Here is a 24,170-nt window from a genome sequence, read left to right as displayed (position 1 = left end):
TTTTGCTACTTGTCAGTTTGTAAATCCCCCCTTACATACCTGACACCACTCCGATTACACCTACTTAATAAAAGAGGCGAGTGCTCATTTTTTTACAGCAAAAGTTGCTACTTTTTTTACAAACACAAATTTAATGTCTCCCCTCATTGTCAAGCAGCACCCCAATCCTGATCGCTAGAGACACCGAATGGCAGCAGTGCCCCGGGGTGCGAGTATTCGGTCTGTACCATGCTGACTAATTACAAGCAGCAGTCAGCTTTGTTCTGCTCTGGATGTGACTGGAGTAGGAGACATGATACAAGGCATCACGATGGAGCTGCTGTATTTAGGAAGGGAGAGGATTGACTGCACATTTCCTGACCGCCTTAATAAATCAATATGTAATGTTGAGAGTCTGCCAAGCTTCGTCATGTGATCCAGAGCTACAATCACAATTCTTCCGGGTAGCCAGCTGCTGTTGGTCTTGTCTGTACTGATTGATAAATTCACTGTACAGTAGTGAGATAAAGAAAAATCTGCTTCTACCATAATGCATTGACCGAAAGAGTGGGATCTTAATCAATTCTGAATGCAGCTCTGGATGTGACTGGAGTACACAATTGTGATACAATTTACGCCAGTTTCTGGAGTAATCAACATTGTATATGTGGGACCAATGATGACCTCGTCCCCTCCCATTTATCTCTGCTGACTTTTTATGGTAATTTTCAGAAAAGGGGAAAAGAAAAGAAAAAATTATTACAACTCTTACTCGTCAGTCTCATCTGCTTCCTTCTTTATATGAAAATGACAGAGAGTGGAGACATAAGCCCACATGGGAAGCTGTATACAGCAGGTGGTGGGAGCTGTATGTACCAGGTGGCGGGAGCAGTGTACACGAGGTGGCGGAAGCAGTGTACACCAGGTGGCGGGAGCTGTGTACACGAGGTGGCGGGAGCAGTGTACACCAGGTGGCGGGAGCTGTATGTACCAGGTGGCGGGAGCAGTGTACACGAGGTGGCGGAAGCAGTGTACACCAGGTGGCGGGAGCTGTGTACACGAGGTGGCGGGAGCAGTGTACACCAGGTGGCGGGAGCTGTATGTACCAGGTGGCGGGAGCAGTGTACACGAGGTGGCGGAAGCAGTGTACACCAGGTGGCGGGAGCTGTGTACACCAGGTGGCGGGAGCAGTGTACACCAGGTGGCGGGAGCAGTGTACACCAGGTGGCGGGAGCAGTGTACACCAGGTGGCGGGAGCTGTGTACACCAGGTGGCGGGAGCTGTATGTACCAGGTGGCGGGAGCAGTGTACACCAGGTGGCGGAAGCAGTGTACACCAGGTGGCGGGAGCTGTGTACACCAGGTGGCGGGAGCTGTGTACACCAGGTGGCGGGAGCTGTGTACACCAGGTGGCGGGAGCAGTGTACACCAGGTGGCGGGAGCAGTGTACACCAGGTGGCGGGAGCAGTGTACACCAGGTGGCGGGAGCAGTGTACACCAGGTGGCGGGAGCAGTGTACACCAGGTGGCGGGAGCAGTGTACACCAGGTGGCGGGAGCAGTGTACACCAGGTGGCGGGAGCAGTGTACACCAGGTGGCGAGAGCAGTGTACACCAGGTGGCGAGAGCAGTGTACACCAGGTGGCGGGAGCTGTGTACACGAGGTGGCGGGAGCTGTATGTACCAGGTGGCGGAAGCAGTGTACACCAGGTGGCGGGAGCAGTGTACACCAGGTGGCGGGAGCAGTGTACACCAGGTGGCGGGAGCTGTATGTACCAGGTGGCGGGAGCAGTGTACACGAGGTGGCGGAAGCAGTGTACACCAGGTGGCGGGAGCTGTGTACACGAGGTGGCGGGAGCAGTGTACACCAGGTGGCGGGAGCTGTATGTACCAGGTGGCGGGAGCAGTGTACACGAGGTGGCGGAAGCAGTGTACACCAGGTGGCGGGAGCTGTGTACACCAGGTGGCGGGAGCAGTGTACACCAGGTGGCGGGAGCAGTGTACACCAGGTGGCGGGAGCAGTGTACACCAGGTGGCGGGAGCAGTGTACACCAGGTGGCGGGAGCTGTGTACACCAGGTGGCGGGAGCTGTATGTACCAGGTGGCGGAAGCAGTGTACACCAGGTGGCGGAAGCAGTGTACACCAGGTGGCGGGAGCTGTGTACACCAGGTGGCGGGAGCTGTGTACACCAGGTGGCGGGAGCAGTGTACACGAGGTGGCGGAAGCAGTGTACACCAGGTGGCGGGAGCTGTGTACACGAGGTGGCGGGAGCTGTATGTACCAGGTGGCGGAAGCAGTGTACACCAGGTGGCGGGAGCAGTGTACACCAGGTGGCGGGAGCAGTGTACACCAGGTGGCGGGTGCAGTGTACACCAGGTGGCGGGTGCAGTGTACACCAGGTGGCGGGAGCAGTGTACACCAGGTGGCGAGAGCAGTGTACACCAGGTGGCGAGAGCAGTGTACACCAGGTGGCGAGAGCAGTGTACACGAGGTGGCGGGAGCTGTATGTACCAGGTGGCGGAAGCAGTGTACACCAGGTGGCGGGAGCAGTGTACACCAGGTGGCGGGAGCAGTGTACACCAGGTGGCGGGAGCAGTGTACACCAGGTGGCGAGAGCAGTGTACACCAGGTGGCGAGAGCAGTGTACACCAGGTGGCGAGAGCAGTGTACACCAGGTGGCGGGAGCAGTGTACACCAGGTGGCGGGAGCAGTGTACACCAGGTGGCGGGAGCAGTGTACACCAGGTGGCGAGAGCAGTGTACACCAGGTGGCGAGAGCAGTGTACACCAGGTGGCGAGAGCAGTGTACACCAGGTGGCGGGAGCTGTATGTACCAGGTGGCGGGAGCTGTATGTACCAGGTGGCGGGAGCAGTGTTCACCAGGTGGCGGGAGCAGTGTACACCAGGTGGCGGGAGCAGTGTACACCAGGTGGCGGGAGCAGTGTACACCAGGTGGCGGGAGCTGTGTACACCAGGTGGCGGGAGCTGTGTACACCAGGTGGCGGGAGCAGTGTACACCAGGTGGCGGGAGCTGTATGTACCAGGTGGCGGGAGCTGTATGTACCAGGTGGCGGGAGCAGTGTACACCAGGTGGCGGAAGCAGTGTACACCAGGAGGCGGGAGCTGTGTACACCAGGTGGCGGAAGCAGTGTACACCAGGTGGCGAGAGCAGTGTACACCAGGTGGCGAGAGCAGTGTACACCAGGTGGCGAGAGCAGTGTACACCAGGTGGCGAGAGCAGTGTACACCAGGTGGCGGGAGCTGTATGTACCAGGTGGCGGGAGCTGTATGTACCAGGTGGCGGGAGCAGTGTTCACCAGGTGGCGGGAGCAGTGTACACCAGGTGGCGGAAGCAGTGTACACCAGGTGGCGGGAGCAGTGTATACCAGGTGGCGGGAGCAGTGTACACCAGGTGGCGGGAGCAGTGTACACCAGGTGGCGGGAGCAGTGTACACCAGGTGGCGGGAGCAGTGTACACCAGGTGGCGGGAGCAGTGTACACCAGGTGGCGGGAGCAGTATGTACCAGGTGGCGGGAGCAGTGTACACCAGGTGGCGGGAGCAGTGTACACCAGGTGGCGGGAGCTGTATGTACCAGGTGGCGGGAGCAGTGTACACCAGGTGGCGGGAGCAGTGTACACCAGGTGGCGGGAGCAGTGTACACCAGGTGGCGGGAGCAGTGTACACCAGGTGGCGGGAGCAGTGTACACCAGGTGGCGGGAGCAGTGTACACCAGGTGGCGGGAGCTGTATGGACCAGGTGGCGGGAGCTGTATGGACCAGGTGGCGGGAGCTGTATGGACCAGGTGGCGGGAGCTGTATGGACCAGGTGGCGGGAGCAGTGTACACCAGGTGGCGGAAGCAGTGTACACCAGGTGGCGGGAGCAGTGTACACCAGGTGGCGGGAGTTGTATGTACCAGGTGGCGGGAGCAGTGTACACCAGGTGGCGGGAGCAGTGTACACCAGGTGGCGGGAGCTGTATGTACCAGGTGGCGGGAGCAGTGTACACCAGGTGGCGGGAGCAGTGTACACCAGGTGGCGGGAGCAGTATGTACCAGGTGGCGGGAGCAGTGTACACCAGGTGGCGGGAGCAGTGTACACCAGGTGGCGGGAGCTGTATGTACCAGGTGGCGGGAGCAGTGTACACCAGGTGGCGGGAGCAGTGTACACCAGGTGGCGGGAGCAGTGTACACCAGGTGGCGGGAGCAGTGTACACCAGGTGGCGGGAGCTGTATGGACCAGGTGGCGGAAGCCACGTACACCAGGTGGCGGTAGCCGAGTACACCAGGTGGCGAGAGCCGTGTACGATAGAAGCAAAATGAGCAATTACCCTGCTATAAGTAAGTAAAACGTAATAGTACACGTAATAACATAGAGGACTTAGTAAACACTGTTTCTGAGCAAAAGAAGGGTAAAAGCTGACCCACCACATCAAGGTGTACCCAATCGCCACAGTCCTAACTTTACCATGTGTCAAAATGAGATCAATGTGAATAAGGGCAGAGCAGGACCGGGGCCCCAACTGTGGACACGCAGTGACACTGAGGTCATTTTTGACACATGGTGAGGTTTTAATATTAGAGATCTTATAGACCCCCGATCAGTGCATTCCATGCGGGGATAGGGGATGGCTTTTACCCTTTTTTTATGAAAACCAGTGTTTACTAAACACCCAATATTATTTATATGCACTTTCACATTCTACTTACAGCAGCTATCTGCTCATTTTCCATCTAAGGTTCTTTTTCTGCAAAGTTGTTTAAAGGAAAGCCATCACTTGACTCACGCTGCTCGAACCGCAGGCATCACAATGTTGCCAAATATATGTATAATGACTCCATGAAGTGTCTTAAATCTCAGGCCACTCATTTTTTGGCAGCAGTTCTGATAGTGGCTCAGAAGGGGGTTGGCCTTTCTTCCTCTTCTTTCGACGTGATCATGGGGCTCTTCCACCATAGGGCCACCCATGTGCCGCTATCCAGGATGCACATCATTAGACATCAGAGGGAACTGCACAGAGAATTATATTTACCCCTTTACCTGTATTATACTGCAGTTACTACATCTTCATCCATCTACAGGTGGCGAGAAGCACTGAAACTAAAACCAGCCCCCTCCACTGCACGCACCGCTGCCAGAGAAGTCTATAATAATGGGGTGTATAATAGTTTGGTTCGGAGGGTATTTTTATATCTGCGCAGCTGTGGGTAAAGCCATGACAGCAGCTGTGTTGACTTCTTCTCCCTCATCAAAATGACACCCGTTGATTAGATCCCAGCTGCCATCAAAGGACAATCAGAAGCGTCAGGTTGTGTAGAGGCTGATGATGAGGATGTTCCCCCTGCCAGCCGCTGGCATGACACTCTACAAAGCACTGGGCACTCCCAATTAGTCCTTCTCTGTGCTCTTATATGGAGGCGACAGAGCTGACACCTGGACCCCGGCAGTCGCACGGCCCTCGCAATCAGCGTCATGTAGGATCTGGCGGCTGCTGGGAGATGTGCAAGGACCGACAGATCCCATCGCATTGTGCTCTGATTATCAGCCCCGGCAGCCTGGCAATGGCTGAATTACGACTTTAATTTACACCCGCTATTTACGGCCAAAACCGTTCCCCGGCAAAGAGGAGAACAAATCGGTAGCTTCACTGTGTCGTGGGACATGAAGAACAGCTGGAAACGCTACATGCTATCAGTAACGTCTCCACGTGGCCCCATTACTCATCCCTAGGAAAAACACCATGAATTATGGAAGCCACCTAGGATCCGCAGATCTGCGCCGACACCGCTAATAACTAAATCAGATCAGAAAGTAGATGACTACAGATGGGCGAACCTGAACAGTAAAGTTTGCAGTCTGTACCGAACATCTAGTACTCGTGACGCATTGACCTCGAACTTGAACTTCTCCAGGAAGTCAGTGTTACAGTTCGGGTTTGGCCCCAGAACACCGGGTGTTTCTCTCTCTGTCACCTGCATGACAGCGTGAGAGACACCGGCGCTCTGATCAGCGGTACGATCATTACCGTCAGTCAGAGATCTGCGGTACCCACATTGTCAGAGGACAGCGTGAGAACGCAGCTGTGACCAGCGGTAAAACGTTTACCTCCAGTCACAGAGGCATCGTCTGATGGAAGTACTAATCCCATCAGCCTACTCTTGCTGTCACTGATAGCAGCGAGAGCAGGAATAGTCTGATGGGAGTATTCATCAGCTGATGCCTGCGCTATAAATAAAAAAAATAAAAACAGCATGGGTTCCCCTGTACTTGCGCTTTTTTCCTATTTTCGGCTTGGGGGGGTCCAATATCTATGGCCCCTTACCAGTGTAAGAATACAAGCCCCCAGCTGTCTGCTTTAGCTTTGCTGGCTGGCAAAATAGGGGGACCCCCACACTGGATTTTAAAATTTGTTTGAATAATAATTTTAAAAAAAGTGTAGGGACCCACTTATTCTTGATAACCAGCCATGATAAAGCTGAGAGCTGAGGGTTTCAGACTGCAGCTGTCAATTTTTACTGGCTGGTTATCAAAAATAGAAGGTACCCCAGAATTTTTTTTTTTTATTTGCAGCACAGGCTGATTAATACGCTCATCAGCAGTGCCTGCTCTCGCTGTCTCGCTGACAGCAGGTGTAGGTTGATGCGAGTACTACTATCTCATCAGCCAACGCCTGTGCCTGGAGGTAACCTTTTTACCACCAGTCAAAGCTGCTGGCTCATGCTGTCCATGCAAGAACACTAGGTGTTCAGTACAAACCACAAACTTTACTGTTCGAGTTCGCCCATCTATAGCTGTGACCATTGATTGGCTGCAGCGGTCACATCTCCAATACAGCTGGAAGAAGAAGCAAGGAGGCAGTGGGGGCCCAAGCAGCCCTGGAAGAGTGAGTATACTTTAGTTAATTATTTTTTGAATATTCTGGGCAATTATAAAACAAACAAAAATCATTATTCAGTAGTGGACAACCCTACTAAGACATGAGTTATAAACCAGCCCTATTGTGTCTTGAGTGTGGACATGTGTTATCAGTATGTTTGATCCCTACTTACACTTGCCTTTGAGCTTACTATCTGCAGGGAATATCAGCTGTACATATATAATTATATACATGAGATGCGCAGGTTATACCAGCTCTATATAATTATATACAGGAGATACCCAGGTTATACCAGGTGTTCATATATCATTATATACAGAGATGTCCAGGTTATACCAGCTGTACATGTACAATTATATACAGGAGATGCCAAAGGTTATACCAGTTGTATAAATATAATTATATACGGGAGATGCCCAGTTTATACCAGTTGTACATATGTCATTATATACAGGAGATGACAGGAGATGTCCAGGTTATAGCAGCTGTACATATATAATTATATACGGGAGATGCCCAGGTTATACCAGCTGTATATACAGTGTATATAATTATATATAGAACATACCCAGGTTATAGCAGCTGTATATATATAATTATATACAGAAGATGCCCAGGTTATACCTGTTGTACATATATAATTATATACAGGAGATGTCAAGGTTATACCAGTTGTACATATATAATTATATACAGGAGATGCCCAGGTTATAGCGGCTGTACAGATATGTACAGAGATGCCCAGGTTATAGCAGCTGTACATATATCATTATATACAGGAGATGCCCAGGTTATACCAGCTGTACATATATCATTATATACAGGAGATGTCCAGGTTATACCAGCTGTACATATATCATTATATGCAGGAGATGCCCAGGTTATACCTGCTGTACATATATCATTATATAGAGGAGATGCCCAGATTATACCAGCTGTACATATATCATTATATACAGGAGATGCCCAGGTTATAGCGGCTGTACAGATATGTACAGAGATGCCCAGGTTATACCAGCTGTACATATATCATTATATGCAGGAGATGCCCAGGTTATACCTGCTGTACATATATCATTATATAGAGGAGATGCCCAGATTATACCAGCTGTACATACACTCACTGGCCACTTTATTAGGTACACCATGCTAGTAACGGGTTGGACCCCCTTTTGCCTTCAGAACTGCCTCAATTCTTCGTGGCAGAGATTCAACAAGGTGCTGGAAGCATTCCTCAGAGATTTTGGACCATATTGACATGATGGCATCACACAGTTGGCGCAGATTTGTCGGCTGCACATCCCTGATGCGAATCTCCCGTTCCACCACATCCCAAAGATGCTCTATTGGATTGAGATCTGGTGACTGAGGAGGCCATTTGAGTACAGTGAACTCATTGTCATGTTCAAGAAACCAATCTGAGATGAATCGAGCTTTATGACATGGCGCATTATCCTGCTGAAAGTAGCCATCAGATGCCTGTTCTTAGCTGAGAGGAGTGGTACCCAGTGTGGTCTTCTGCTGCTGTAGCCCATCTGCCTCAAAGTTCGACGCACTGTGCGTTCAGAGATGCTCTTCTGCCTACCTTGGTTGTAACGGGTGGCAATTTGAGTCACTGTTGCCTTTCTATCAGCTCGAACCAGTCTGCCCATTCTCCTCTGACCTCTGGCATCAACAAGGCATTTCCGGCCACAGAACTGCCGCTCACTGGATTTTTTTTCTTTTTCGGACCATTCTCTGTAAACCCTAGAGATGGTTGTGCGTGAAAATCCCAGTAGATCAGCAGTTTCTGAAATACTCAGACCAGCCCTTCTGGCACCAACAATCATGCCACGTTCAAAGGCACTCAAATCACCTTTCTTCCCCATACTGATGCTCGGTTTGAACTGCAGGAGATTGTCTTGACCATGTCTACATGCCTAAATGCACTGAGTTGCCGCCATGTGATTGGCTGATTAGAAATTAAGTCTTAACACACAGTTGGACAGGTGTACCTAATAAAGTGGCCAGTGAGTGTATATCATTATATACAGGAGATGCCCAGGTTATACCAGCTGTACATACAGTGTATATAATTATATATAGAACATACCCAGGTTATAGCAGCTGTATATATACAGTGTATATAATTATATACAGGAGATGCCCAGGTTATACCTGCTGTACATATATCATTATATACAGGAGATGCCAAGGTTATACCAGCTGTACATATATCATTATATACAGGAGATGCCCAGGTTATACCAGCTGTACATACAGTGTATATAATTATATATAGAACATACCCAGGTTATAGCAGCTGTATATATATAATTATATGCAGGAGATGCCCAGGTTATACCTGCTGTACATATATCATTATATACAGGAGATGCCCAGGTTAAACCAGCTGTACATATATCATTATATACAGGAGATGCCCAGGTTATACCAGCTGTACATATATAATTATATACAGGAGATGCCCAGGTTATAGCGGCTGTACAGATATGTACAGAGATGCCCAGGTTATAGAAGCACGCTCCAGCTCGCTGTGCGCAGTCTCTTCATACCAGTTTCTATCAGATGGATATAATACGGTGGTTGTTCTGCATCGGATGCACTTTCCTACATAAATAGGTCATATTGCTTTTTCCAGCCACGCACCCAGAGGAAATAAAGTGCTTTATATCAGAGGCGCGTCATCGGGGAATTGACAACAGCGCCCCCTTTGTTGTCGAGACCAGTGACTATGGAATTACCCTAGAATCTGATTAGCGCTGAGAGGACGATCTGATTGTGATGCTGCGGTTATCGGGAGGCAGCAGTGAGTTGGGGGAGATGTTACATTGTTCCCCGAGCAGTGATACATTACCTCTGGGGATTATTTATTACCCACAATGCCATTTGTTGTGATAGAAGCATCCAGCCCCTTTCTAATTGCGGATAGTGTCTGCCATTATTACCGCGCTGCCTGTGTAATAACATTACCCGTGGCTGCGGGCGGTGGAGGAGCCATCAGCACAGTTACTATAATGAGTTCCTTAAGAGATTAAAATGCCATGTCTGATGGCGGCTGTAATGTGACTTGGTGGCACTGGAGGGTGACAGTGTGACCGGCGCTCCGCAGCAGATAATACACCGGGATCAATCACAGACGGACACCTATGAAATGAGAGCGGAGGGTCCTCCACTGACGGCAACCTCTTATCTGACAAATGATGATCCCTAAAAATGCTTATCTCCAGGACGGAAAAGTGTCACGATTCGCCATCACTTGTATCAGATTCTGCATTGTGTATGATGGCAGCAGTAACAGATGGGACTGGTCCTGCTTACTGGGGATTCTGGGCAGTGGGAAGGGGCTCAGAGGCTGCTGCAGCTGGACTTTCCATGTCTGGGGGAACAAACAGTGAGAGGTGACGGCAAAAATAAATCCCCTGCTCTCTGGCACCAATGCCCACAAGTGACTCCAGGCAGACGGTCATGCACTCCCTGATGTCTACGGGGTTATCTGTGTCTTCCCTTAGTTGTCTATGGAGTTTTCTTCGCAAAGATCTACTTTATTAGTCATTTCTTCCATGGAGTCTTCACGTGTGTCTACAGGGTTAGTAAAGTAATCCCTGGTATCTAGAGGGTTAGTAAAGTAATCCATGGTGTCTAGGAGGATAGTAATGTATTTTCTATAGGGGCAGTTAAATAATCCATAAGTGGTTAGCAATGCAATCCCTGATGTTCAGAGGGTTAGTAAAGTAATCCCTGGTATCTAGAGGGTTAGTAAAGTAATCCCTGGTATCTAGAGGGTTAGTAAAGTAATCCCATGTGTCTAGGAGGCTAGTATTGTATTTTCTATAGGGGCAGATAAATAAGCCCTAGGTGGTTAGCAATGCAATCCCTGGTGTGTAGGCAATTAGTAAAGTAACTGGCTGATGATTATTATTCCACCCCACTTAGAATTTTAAGCAGGTGAAATAATTATGGTGAATCAGTTTTAATCCAAATCAGTTGGAGACTTTTGTTTCTGAGGATTAGTAAAGTAGTCCCTGGTGTCTAGTAGGTTGATAATGTAATTTCTGGTCATCTAGGAAAGTAGTTAGATAATCCCTGGTATTAAGGGGTTAGTAATGTAATCCCTGGTGTCCTAGAGGCCTCCATACACATTAGCTGTCATCTGAACGATCCTTTGACCGACAGAGATATCTCCAGACTCCCCCAGACAGAAGAATGCCCGGCCTGACGAGCGCTCCTTTGTTCTCTATGAGAGCCCAAGGTGAGATTCTTCTGCATCTTTGCCCCAAAGAAAAGGGCAGGCAAATGAAATGTATCAGTCATCAGTCAGGGGAGAGTTGGGAAGACCCCACACACATTAGACTTTCGTCTGATCCCGACAGTAGAGCAGGTTCAGCCAACTTTAACGAGCATTATAGGTTGTCTACAAGGGGTCGTCCACTACTCAGATAACCCCTTCTCAATCCTCAGTAAATGAATAACCCTTCTACTCACCTCCAGTGTCAGCACTGGTTCTCCCGGGGATCCCTGCAACCAATCAGCAGCTGCTTCACTCCTCTCCTTAGGGACAAATCAAACATCCGGAGGAGGTGAGCGGTAGCAGTAGATTACATCCGAAAGAGAGGAGGGTGAAGTCAGCGCTGATTGGACGCAGGGATCCGCGGGAGAACCAGTGTAGACAGCACTGGACCAGCACTGGAACTGGAGGGGGATAGATGTGTTACTGGAGGGAAACCTAGGGATTGAGAAGGAGTTGTTTGGGTAGTGGAGAACTCCTTTAATGTGTATGAGGACGTATTCCAGGCATCCTAGTGAGATTGTTAGGTCCTCCCTTGGTTGTCTATGGGCTTCGTTGGCGGCCCAGTTGCTTCGTTATCAGCTCCTCGCCGTCTCCTGGTGTCGGTAGTCCTTGCTGTATAGTGACTTGGTTAAGTCTTCCTCGATCTCATGGGTGTCAGTTCTCTCTCCGGGTTCACAGATAATTAGTTACGACATCCCTGGTGTCTTCTGCGTTAGTGATATCCTCCATGAATCAGCCTACGGGGGGAATCTGTCAGCAGGTTTTTACCCCTAATCTGAGAGCATTGTATACGGCGTCTGCACATCCATTGTGTTTTATGTTTTAGACAATGGGCGAAGAAACTCCGCAGACATCCATATTCTATAGTCTGAGCATAACTAGCCCTGGTGCACCCCACGTTTTCCACAAAATAAAAATATCCCCCCCGGTACTGAGTGAAATGGAGCAGAAAGAACACAGAATTGGCTTCCCGTGGGGACAGATAAAGGTTGCACATTTACCAGGAAATGCAGTAAATTCTTAGAAGGACGACGCTAAAACACGAGGACTCCCATCAATACAAGGCGGAATCTAAATCGCTGTTTAGAGACTTGTTCGCTTGCGTCCCCGGTGTATCACGATCGAACCTTCCTGCTTGACGTTCCCTTTCTCTGCCTTCCTGCTGATCAATGAAAAATTAAGTACCTGATCGATAAAATGGCACGCCGAGTGTCAGAGAAAAGATCCCATTGATTAGAAAGCCACAAGTCAGGAGGAAATAATATGTGGATATTTTACATGACAATGCGGAGCGGACAGTCCACGCTATGATCGAAGTCGGCAACTGTATCTTCAGGGAAAGCAGAATATTGTGTGTGTGCAGCGAACACCTGCCGCCATAATCACTCATTCCAATCACAAGAAAAGTGCAGGAATTATTCCAAAGTGACTTGGTAAATGTCCGTGCCATCATGTCTCAGGAGAACGAAGAATTTATATTGTATTCACTATGGGTGCTGAAGAAAAGAGCTAACAACAGGAGATGGGAAGGAAAAAAATAACTGTAGAGAGCACATTCCAGCCACATAAAAGTGATTTAATAGATAGAAAAAGTACAATAATACTGCTCCCTATGTACACTACAACCATTATAATACTGCCCCTTTGTACAAGAATATGATTACCATAATACTGCTGCTATGTACAAGAATATAACTACTATAATACTGCCACCATGTATAAGAATATAATTACTATAACACTGCCCCCTAAGTACAAGAATATAGCTACTATAATAATGCTCCTATATACAAGAATATAACTACTATAATACTGCCCCTATATACAAGAATATAACTACTATAATACTGCCCCTATATACAAGAATATAACTACTATAATACTGCCACCATGTATAAGAATATAATTACTATAACACTGCCCCCTAAGTACAAGAATATAACTACTATAATATTGCTCCCTATGTACAAGAATATAACTACCATAATACTGCTCCTATGTACAAGAATATAACTACTATAATACTGCCCCTATATACAAGAATATAACTACTATAATACTGCCCCCTATGTACAGGAATATAACTACTATAATACTGCTTCTTATGTACAAGAATATAACTACTATAATACTGCCCCTATATACAAGAATATAACTACTATAATACTGCCCCTATGTACAAGAATATAACTACTATAATACTGTCCCCTATGTACAGGAATATAACTACTATAATACTGCCCCTATGTATAAGAATATAACTACTATAATACTGCCCCTATATACAAGAATATAACTACTATAATACTGCCCCTATGCACAGGAATATAACTACTATAATACTGCCCCTATGTATAAGAATATAACTACTATAATACTGCCCCTATATACAAGAATATAACTACTATAATACTGCCCCTATGTATAAGAATATAACTACTATAATACTGCCCCTATATACAAGAATATAACTACTATAATACTGCCCCTATGTATAAGAATATAACTACTATAATACTGCCCCTATATACAAGAATATAACTACTATAATACTGCCCCTATGTATAAGAATATAACTACTATAATACTGCCCCTATATACAAGAATATAACTACTATAATACTGCCCCCTATGTACAAGGATATAACTACTATAATACTGCCCCCTATGTGCAAGCATATAACTACTATAATACTGCCCTGTTATGATTGGGTCACCGAGGAGGAAAACTAAACAAGCTAAGTCACAGAAAACCAGAGAGGTTGGTAACTATGCAGATTGCAGACCCCCGATCCTAACCACACAACTAGCCTCGTCACAGCTGGAGGACTAAATAAGCCTAAAGCAAGAAAAGGGGAAAACTAACTGCCCCAGAGCAGACCCTAAAGGAATAGACAGCCCCCACACATGTATTGACGGTGAAATAAGATGAAAACACAAACACAGGCAAAATATAGGCTGAGCAAATGATGGGGCCCAAACTAACTAGGAAGGACAGGAAAGGAAAGGCACTGTCTGCAATCTGCCCAAAAAACCCTACAAAAATAATGTCTAACACTTCTGATAACAAAATTAACCCTGAAGTCACTAGACTTCTCCCACTATATCAGCATTCTGAAATATTCTGAGACAGAGCAAAAAAGAGGCCAATCTAATAAGGGTCAAAAAGCAAATTGGCAAATACAGATAAATAAGACTGGAAATTCAGCACAGCCCCAGTCAGGGCTGGCTGACCACACAAAAAACTGAACAGACCAACAAAATCAAGTGTGAACATTAGCAGAAACACTTAGCTTGAGATGACTTGAACAGAGCTGAAAACCAAGACCTGAAAAGCCAGAAGGAAAAACCAGCACCAGAATAGGGCGTCGGCTGTCTTAAATCCAGTCTGAGATTCCAGAGATCCAATCGTTATCCTCATCATTAGGTGGCAGATCTCTACTAATTAAATCAACCTCACTACCTCCTGTTACCACCAGAGGGAGCCCGGAAGGAGAACTCACAACTGGTAGACCAGAAAATGAGTTCACAACACTGCCCCCTATGTACAAGAATATAACTACTGCAATACTGCCCCCTATGTACAAGAATATAACTACTATAATGCTCCTATGTACAAGAATATAACTACTATAGTACTGCTCCTATGTACAAGAATATAACTACTATAGTACTGCTCCTATGTACAAGAATATAACTACTATAATACTGCTCCTATGTACAAGAATATAACTACTATAATATTGCCACTATGTACAGGAATATAACTGCTATAATACTGCTCCTATGTACAAGAATATAACTACTATAATATTGCCACTATGTACAAGAATATAACTACTATAATACTGCTCCTATGTCCAGGAATATAACTACTATAATACTGCCCCCTATGTACAAGGATATAACTACTATAATACTGCCCCCTATGTACAAGGATATAACTACTATAATACTGCCCCCTATGTACAAGGATATAACTACTATAATACTGCCACTATGTACAGGAATATACTATAATACTGCCCCCTATGTACAAGGATATAACTACTATAATACTGCCACTATGTACAAGAATATAACTACTATAGTACTGCTCCTATGTACAGGAATATAACTACTATAATACTGCTCCTATGTACAGGAATATAACTACTATAATACTGCTCCTAAGTACAGGAATATAACTACTATAATACTGCTCTTATGTATAAGAATATAACTGCTATAATACTGCTCCTATGTACAGGAATATAACTACTATAATACTGCTCATATGCACAGGAATATAACTACTATAATACTGCCACTAAGTACAAGAATATAACTACTATATAATACTGCTCCTATGTACAGGAATATAACTACTATAATACTGCCGCTATGTGCAGAGCCGCAGGCAGTGATCAGAGCTGCTCCGGATATACACGCTTCTTTCCCGTGCACTCAGTGCAGATTCGCTCTCGTCCCTTAATCTTTTCTCATGTCTCATAAATGTCACTTGCTAGTAAACTGCTCAGGAAAAAGTTATTTAGGAATTGCATAAAAAATTTAAAGGGATTTTACAGTCTCCGCAGTACAGATCTGATTTTTTACCTGCCCCTGTGAGATCAGCACTTAAGTCACATCCACCCCTTCATTGCTGGGGGGTAGCTCGCTATGGACATGACCAGGATCTGGAGGTGGAGGGGCGCTGCTCAGCATGGAGATGTGACACTACAATTTAGGACAGATTACGTACATTATCCAGTCATTTACAAGTTACCATGGCCCTGAAATACTCTGTGCTGCTATTCCCTTCTGTATGTCCTTGTGCCACAGTTCCTTCATTACTAGATATTTTTTTCCAGATGACTTGACTTTAACAAACTTTCCTGCTCTGAATAATTCAGTCTCCTGGTGAATAATTAACAATTTGCATGTGTGATAAAAGCAATTCCCGCTTCAGTCTGTCGAGTTGAATTGCTCCAATGAGGAGACGCAAATCGCAATTCTACGGAAACGTTTCCAAAAAGAGAGGCCTTATGCGTGGTGACAAGTCAGAGCATGTATGTCGCCAGCGGCTTCGAAACTCAGCGTAGAATTGGTGAATGAACCAATCCCATGGCAACGGAGTGTGCCGGCCTCGCGGGGTCAGCGGAGTGTGCCGGCCTCGCGGGGTCAGCGGAGTGTGCCGGCCTCGCGGGGTCAGCGGAGTGTGCCGGCCTCGCGGGGTCAGCGGAGTGTGCCGGCCTCGCGGGGTCAGCGGAGTGTGCCGGCCTCGCGGGGTCAGCGGAGGGTGCCGGCCTCGCGGGGTCAGCGGAGGGTGCCGGCCTCGCGGGGTCAGCGGAGGGTGCCGGCCTCGCGGGGTCAGCGGAGGGTGCCGGCCTCGCGGGGTCAGCGGAGGGTGCCGGCCTCGCGGGGTTAGTGAAGCGTGCCGACCTCACGGGGTCAGCGGAGGGTGCCGACCTCACGGGGTCAGCGGAGGGTGCCGGCCTCGCGGGGTTAGTGAAGCGTGCCGACCTCACGGGGTCAGCGGAGGGTGCCGACCTCACGGGGTCACCACAGTGTGCCAGATTTGCAGGGTCAGTGGAGGACAGTCTGCATAATGGGGGCTTCACAGTCACGATATCCTTCACTTCTGCAACTTCCTCTCCATTGATGAGATCTCTGCTTACTGCAATTGAATGGAAGCAGTCACCACCTCTTCGATCACTGGCGCGGACATGGCCTCTTTGTCTCCTTACACATCAGTTTGTAGAAAATATATATGGTAATTTAGGACGAGGCTTTGATGAAATTCCTGCACACAACTTGTAAATATCAGTATTGTATCCCACTGTTGAGCAGTATACACGAACGCCAGCCAGAAAACGTCAGCATAGGGGAACGTCCCACAGTGGAACTACAAATACCAGCAGGCCGATGGCCAACATGGAAAAAAAGGTCAAGGACGTCTGCTGATCCTGGAGCTGCGAAATATCCAAAATCAACCAGGTCAATGAGACCCAGAAAACTACACAGAAGCTACAGCAGTGCTGGGGCCAAACTATAACTCCCAGCATGCCCTGACAGAGGCTTCTGGGGCTACAACCTGGGGCTTATTCACACACCTATATTCTATGATCCGTGTGACGGCAGCAATTCCCGGTCTGACCATGTTCATCGACCTGACGCCATTAGTTCGGGGCACGGGATCCAATGTCAGGGCGGGAATCGTGCCATGACACGGTCTCTACATGTCGTGTGGAACAATATGGCTGCCGCGCTGGAACTACATTGTCATCATCGGGGCACAGGTTGCAGTTGCACCTGGGCCCTATAATCTTGGGGCCCAATATGAGAAGAGCAATACTCTTAAAAGACCCGTGATAGTAGGGGGCGCTGTTGGAGATTTTACACCTCCTGCCTACATACCAGGCTCATGGCGCCCACTAGACCAGGCGGAGTACATGGCTTATGGCAGGACTTGCTGGGGCTGCTAGTTCCTCCAGTGTATACCCGCTGGGTTATTCCTGGAGCCGTCCTTGGCGGTGACCTTGGTTCTGTGATCGTCAGCAGCTCACCTGTCAGACAGCTCACCAGCGATCACATAGCGACACACCAGCGATCCTGACAAGTTGATATCGTTGTCGGGATCGCTGGTGAGTCGCTATGTGTGAAGGGGCCCTTAGGGTGGACGGCGAGCCCCCCGCTGTCACCATCCGGCACTGATGTGCTCCTCTCCCTTCACTCCTCATCTTGCTCACCACGGCTGGACATCTTTTCTAGCGGCTCCTTTGGCTTCGCAGAGCGAGTGGCCTTTGTGTTCTCCCCTTCACAAATCACGCGCCGTCATTTTGTTAAACAGACCCTTCCTTGCTAAAGAGAAGCCTTAAATATTTCATCAAACATGGCCGTGTTCAGCTGCCTAACTGCGCTGATGAATTATTTGTGTCTGTTGGAAGGCGGTGGCGGCAGCGAGGGGCAAAGCGTCACCTTCCTGATGGCAGATGTCCTTGTGTCACCTCCAGATGCCGATTTATCCTCCTGAAAGAAGAAAGCGAGGCCTGACCTCTGCACATCCCGAAACCGTCAGCCGCCCCCCGAGCTCTTGGATAATGACAGCGTGTCAGGAAATGGGATTGGGAGTTTTCTGCCCTAAATAATGTCTGCATGCATTCAGATCAGCGGGAGGCTCAGCGTCAAGCTGTCTGCAGGTAGAAAGGCGCAACTATCTGTCCGGGAGACGGGCGCACACTAACTCCGCCAATTAAGTGCCTGTCTGCGGATGAGTCGGATGGAAGAAAGCGGAGCGGTGACAGCGCAAAGCGACGGCTCCTTCTGATATTCACAGGAGCTTCCGTAGAGCGGAGGATTACAGGCGACTCCCGGGACATGGTGACAGGACGTCTCGCCAGAGCGGCTAATTACAGCCATGACGGATCCCTGTCATCACTTAGCAATGCATCCGTAGAATGCTCGGCCTATAATGGGTTAATCCAGGCGTCAATTGTCGGCCGACACTATCCGGATCATCTAAAAGCAACGCAGGTGTGAACGCGGCTCTGTCCTGATGGTTCTGTTACAATGTGTCAGTGCAGGTAAAATCGGACTCGGAGCAAAATGACGAGAAAGTGAAACACACAGGCCCCGATTCAGCGCTGACCCTTCTGTAAAGACTCGCGGTTTTGCGGCCATTATGGCGCCGTTTTCCTTATCTGCAGCGTCTGGTGGACAGGAGAAGATCCCGAGTAATTCTTGTGCTGCGGAGACCAATCTGCGACATCTTAGGCCAAATACACACGATGAGTATTTGGTGAGATTTTTACCTCACGATTTGTAAGTCAAAACCAGGAGAGGAACAGCCAGAGGAAAAATGGAATAGAAACACGGCACCACTTTTGAGTTTTTTTCACCTACTCCTGGCTTTGGCTTACAAATACTAATGTAAAAAACTCACCAAATACTCACACGTGTGTATGTGGCCCTACAGCTCAGGAACGAGGGCATCAAAACTTGTGCTCCATGTAATAGAAATTACAGTAGCTGCAAAAATGGCAACAAAAAATGAAAGAAAAGTCATTTAATAAAAATGGAAATGATGAATCAAAGCCAAAGAATTAATGTCACTTCACTTCTCACACCATGAAATACTGTTTTGTTAAGCCGATGTATTTAAGCCAACAGTACGTGATACAGTCTACTGAGCTGCGTATCTAATCCTCTCCTGTGTGACACTGTCTGCTGAGCCGTGTATCTAATCCTCTCCTGTGTGATACTGACTGCTGAGCCGTGTATCTAATCCTCTCCTGTGTGATACTGTCTGCCGAGCCGTGTATCTAATCCTATCCTGTGTGATACTGACTGCTGAGCCGTGTATCTAATCCTATCCTGTGTGATACTGTCTGCCGAGCCGTGTATCTAATCCTCTCCTGTGTGATACTGACTGCTGAGCCGTGTATCTAATCCTCTCCTGTGTGATACTGTCTGCCGAGCCGTGTATCTAATCCTATCCTGTGTGATACTGACTGCCGAGCCGTGTAGCTAATCCTATCCTGTGTGATACTGACTGCTGAGCCGTGTATCTAATCCTATCCTGTGTGATACTGTCTGCTGAACTGTATATCTAATCCTCTCCTGTGTGATACTGTCTGCTGAGCCATGTATCTAATCCTCTCCTGTGTGATACTGACTGCTGAGCCGTGTATCTAATCCTCTCCTGTGTGATACTGTCTGCTGAGCCGTGTATCTAATCCTCTCCTGCGTGATACTGACTGCTGAGTCGTGTATCTAATCCTATTCTGTGTGATACTGCCTGCTGAGCGTGTATCTAATCCTCTCCTGTGTGATACTGTCTGCTGAGCCATGTATCTAATCCTATCCTGTGATACTGACTGCTGAGCCGTGTATCTAATCCTATCCTGTGTGATACTGTCTGCTGAGCTGTGTATCTAATCCTCTCCTGCGTGATACTGTCTGCTGAGCCATGTATCTAATCCTATCCTGTGTGATACTGACTGCTGAGCCGTGTATCTAATCCTATCCTGTGTGATACTGATTACTGAGCTGTGTATCTAATCCTCTCCTGTGTGATACTGTCTGCTGAGCCATGTATCTAATCCTATCCTGTGATACTGACTGCTGAGCCGTGTATCTAATCCTCTCCTGTGTGATACTGTCTGCTGAGCCGTGTATCTAATCTTATCCTATGTGATACTGACTGCTGAGCCGTGTATCTAATCCTCTCCTGTGTGATACTGTCTGAGCCGTGTATCTAATCCTATCCTGTGTGATACTGTCTGCTGATCAATGTATCTAATCCTCTCCTGTGTGATACTGAGCCATGTATCTAATCCTCTCCTGTGTGATACCATCTGCTGAGCTGTGCATCTAATCCTCTCCTGTGTGATACCATCTACTGAGCCGTGTATCTAATAATCTCCTGTGTGATACTGTCTGCTGAGCCGTGTATCTAATCCTATGTGATACTGTCTGCTGAACAATGTATCTAATCCTCTCCTGTGTGATACTGAGCCATGTATCTAATCCTATCATGTGTGATACTGTCTGCTGAGCCGTGTATCTAATCCTATCCTGTGTGATAATGTCTGCTGAGCTGTGTATCTAATCCTATCCTGTGTGATACTGACTACTGAGCCGTGTAACTGAATACTGAGCCGTGTATCTAATCCTATCCTGTGTGATACTGACTGCTGAGCCATGTATATAATCCTCTCCTGTGTGATACTGCCCGATGAGCCGTGTATCTAATCCCATCCAGTGTGATACTGTCTGCTGAGCTGTGTATCTAATCTTATCCTGTGTGATACTGTCTACTGAGCCGTGTATCTAATCCTATCCTGTGTGATACTGTCTGCTGAGCCGTATATTTAATCCTATCCTGTGTGATACTGACTGCTGAGCCGTGTATCTAATCCTATCCTGTGTGATACCGTCTGCTGAGCCATGTATCTAATCCTCTCCTGTGTGATACTGTCTGAGCCGTGTATCTAATCCTATCCTGTGTGATACTGTCTGCTGAGCCGTGTATTTAATCCTGTCCTGTGTAATACCGTCTGCTGAGCTGTGTATCTAATCCTCTCCTGTGTGATTCTGCTTGCTGAGCTGTGTATCTAATTACATTTTTGTGATACAGTCTGGTGAGCTGTGTATCTAATCCTCTCCTGTGTGATTCTGCTTGCTGAGCTGTGTATCTAAATACATTTTTGTGATACAGTCTGCTGAGCTGTGTATCTAATCCTCTCTTGTGTGATACTGACTGCTGAGCTATGTATTTAATCCCATTATGTGAGATACTGTCTGCTGAGCTGTGTATCTAATCCTCTCCTGTCTGATACGGTCTGCTGAGCCGTGTATCTAATCCCATGATGTGTGATACAATCTGATGTGCCATGTGTCTAATCCCTCACCTTACCTCCGCCTCAGTCACTTTACAACACCATGCTTTACACTATAGTGCACAGAGAGATAACTGATTAGGCGGCCGCTATCCTAACAGTAGCATCACTGGTATCATATGAAGGTCTCCCCCTCAATTACAAGCATGTAGGGACCCCAAAACACTGACCGAGCATCTGGGAATATGCTGCATACAGTCATTTGAAGTTGGAGGTAAACAAAACAGAAGATGTGTGCAAGAAGAAGATCCGGGCTCCAGCAGCCAATAACTCTCACTAATGCAGCCCTTTATGTGTCTGTAACAGGAGCTGCTGTAGTGGCCCCTGACGTCCTGGGCCCCTGGGAGGCCACACAGGTTGTACCAATGGTTTGCACACCCTATTAGTAGCAAGTACAGTCATTGACGAAAGTGTTGGAACCCTTGAAATTGTTGTAGAAAATGAAGTATTTCTCCCAGAAAATTATTGCAATCTCTCACATTTTGTTCTACACAGGTTTATTTCCTTTGTGCGTTTTTAACCACAAAAAAAAAAAAAAAACAGAGAAGAGAAAAAAAGTCAAATTGGACATAATTTCACACAAAACCCCAAAACTGGGAGGGATGAAATTGTTGGCACCTTTCCAAAATTGTGGGTTAAAAACTTTGTTTCAAGCATGTGATGCTCATTCACACTCACCTGTGGCAAGTAACAGGTGTGGTCAATGTGAAAATCACACCTGAAACCAGATGACAAGGCAAGACGTTGCCTCAATCTTTGCATTGTGTGTCACGTAAAGCATGGAGAACAGAAAGAGTTGAAGAGAACTGTCTGAGGACTTGAGAACCAAAATTGGTGAACAATATCAACAATCTCAAGGTTACGAGTCCATCTCCAGAGATCTTAATTTGTTCACGGTGCGCTACATAATCAAGAAGTTTACAACCCATGGCACTGTAGCTAATTTTCTTCCACATGATGGCAGAGAATAATTGATGAAAGGTTGTAGCTCGGGATAGTCTAGATGGTGAATAAGCCCCAATCAGGAAATTCAAGCTGTCCTGCAGGCTCAGGGTGCATCAGTGTTGGAGCGAGCTATCTGTCCACTTAAAAAAAAGAAATGAAGCGTTATGGCAGGAGACCCAGGAGGACCCCACTGCTGACACAGAAAAGAGATAGACTACAGTTTGCCAAGATGTACGCAAGTCAAAATCCTTCTGGGAAAGTGTCTTGTGGACACATGAGACCAAGATAGAGCTTTTTGGCAAAACACATCATTCTACTGTTTATTGAAAACGGAATAAGGCTTACATAGAAAAGAACACTACCTACAGTCAAATATGGTGGAGGGTGAGAGATGTTTTGGGGTTGTTTTGCTGCATATGGCACTGGGCACTTTGAGTGTGGACAAGGCATCATGAAATCTGAAGATTATCAAAGGATTTTGGGTGGTAATGTAGTGCCCAGGGTCAGAATACTGGGTTCGCGTCCTAGGTCATGGGTCTTCCAGTAGGACAATGACCCCAAACATACTTAAAGAAGCCACCAGAAATGGATGAAATCAAAGCGTCGGAGAGGTCTGAGTGGCAGCAATGAGTCCGGATCTAAAACCCATTGATCACCTGTGGAGAGAAGGCGCCTTCACATACGAGAGACCGGAAGCAGATTGTAAGAAGAGTCGTTTAAAATTCCAGCTGAGAGGAGTAAGAAGCTTGTGGATGATTATAGGAAAGGATTGATTGCAGATATTTATTCCAAAGGGTGCAGCCAAATATTAAGCTGAGGGTGCCACAATATTGTCCAACTAATTTTGGTTTTTTTTGTGAAATTCTGTTCAATTTGCCTTTTTTTTTTTTCTCAGTTTTATGTGTTGTTCCAACACACACAAAGGAAATATACCTGAGTATAACAAAACATGCGGAATTGTAATAATGTTCTGGGAGACATACTTTATTTTCTGGAATAATTTCCAGGGTGTCAACAATTTGGGTCATGGCTGTATGTTCAAAAGGGGCAATGTCCATGAGTCACTGGAAGGACAGTGCTGGGAAATGCTTGCTGGTAATTGAGTTCTATGGCGGTCCGCACAGTCCGGGTCTGCAGTCGTAGCGCTCTGCGGCTGGAGATGCTGGTGGGACGGCACCGCCGCATTTCTGGAGTGCACTCTATTAATTCCTCTTTCTTTAAACAAGAAGCGCATTAACCTTAATGGTTTGTAAACGGAGGCGAGAGCGCGGCCTCATCTGCATACAAACCTCGTTACAATCGGGAAATTTCTATCAAGGACGGCCGGGAGGAAGAGATGCCAGCGCTCTCAGGAACCATAAAGATGCATCATTACCTAATGCAACCTCACTGCATGGTGGGGCCCTGCTCACAGAGGAGGCTGCGGCCGCCCTGGATTCAGCACCCTGGACAGTGACTACTGAGAGCAATGACCATTTGGTAAAAAGCTGTAGTGCTGGGAGCTATGGAGGGAGCGAACAAACCGAACAGCCAAGTACAGGCTGAAGCCTAATGTGGGATTCATCACTGTCCACATTCATATCAGCTATCCGCTCCAACATCTGCCAGCCAAACCAGCAGCAGAAATCCCTCCTGTCCCCATAGGGTATCAGTCTACACAATGCTCTGTGAGCGGAATACATCAGCTGCACAACTCTCTCCTGT

At 47.4% G+C, this 24,170-nt stretch overlaps 1 protein-coding gene across 4 annotated transcripts in view; it reads right to left on the bottom strand.

Moving 5' to 3' along the window:
• IGSF21 (immunoglobin superfamily member 21) overlaps positions 1 to 24,170 on the bottom strand; it is a 549,248-nt gene that overhangs the window by 45,703 nt on the left and 479,375 nt on the right. The gene's annotated exons all lie outside the window — the stretch shown is intronic.

This window comes from Dendrobates tinctorius, unplaced genomic scaffold (genome assembly GCF_039654945.1).
Source record: "Dendrobates tinctorius isolate UK_male_01 unplaced genomic scaffold, ASM3965494v1 ptg000028l, whole genome shotgun sequence".
Taxonomy (NCBI): Eukaryota; Metazoa; Chordata; class Amphibia; order Anura; family Dendrobatidae; genus Dendrobates; species Dendrobates tinctorius.
This window is presented reverse-complemented; position numbering and strand designations above follow the sequence as displayed.